Source organism: Solanum tuberosum, unplaced genomic scaffold (assembly GCF_000226075.1).
Source record: "Solanum tuberosum cultivar DM 1-3 516 R44 unplaced genomic scaffold, SolTub_3.0 scf00471, whole genome shotgun sequence".
NCBI lineage: Eukaryota > Viridiplantae > Streptophyta > Magnoliopsida > Solanales > Solanaceae > Solanum > Solanum tuberosum.
Genome location: NW_006239389.1, coordinates 107,502 through 108,260, shown reverse-complemented (window position 1 = coordinate 108,260; position 759 = coordinate 107,502). Strand labels below are relative to the sequence as shown.

At 37.3% G+C, this 759-nt stretch overlaps 1 pseudogene; it reads right to left on the bottom strand.

Moving 5' to 3' along the window:
• Window positions 1–319, bottom strand: part of LOC102586906 (transmembrane 9 superfamily member 2-like) — a 7,177-nt pseudogene extending 6,858 nt beyond the window's left edge.
• Window positions 320–759: the final 440 nt, after the last annotated feature.

Sequence of the window (759 nt, the reverse complement as noted above, 5' to 3'; positions counted from 1 at the left end):
TTGAATTATCTTTCCCACTCCACCGAGTTTTCTACGTTTCTAGTTCGGATGAGTGAGATATTCCCTTTTGAAGTCAGGTTGTCCAGTTAAGGAATGTTATCCGAAAATAGTAAAGGGTATTTTGGTCTTTTCTTTACCCAATCAGATTTAATTCGTTTTTAGTAATGTTTTAAGGATATAATCCTATTAGGTTCAGTTTTATAATCATAATATACGCCTAGGGTTTTAGTTGAGATATTAAGAAGAGAAAAAAAGAGAAAAAAGGAGAAGATCAAAGCATTCGTCGAGAGTCTTACGTTTTGTTGCGGATTTTCGCCATGGGTTCAATCCCTAAGAGGTATGTACGCTTCCATAGTGTTAGGTTAATTCACCCACACGCTAATCATGTTATTTTCAGCGAAATTTCATTCTTGAAGTTGAAAGATTAGAGTTTTTGATGAGTTCTTGATAGGTGTTCTTGAAGTTCATTCTAAATCTAGTTGTGTTGGGGTTTTGATGATTTATTGAGATGAAATTTAGTGATTTGAGTGTTGTTTTGAGTAGATTAGAGTGTAATTATGTTAAGTAATCTAATCCAAGTGATTAGGGAAGAAATCGTTCGATTCTAGGCGAGTTAGGGTGAGAAAACGAGCAAAGAAAGTCGTCAAAGTTTTCTGGGTTGGGGCCTGGCGCCCCGCGTCACTCAGAGCGCCATGGTCACCTGCCCCCACCAGTTCTTCATCGTTTCGTTCATTTGAGTTCTTTCAAATGGTACCTTTA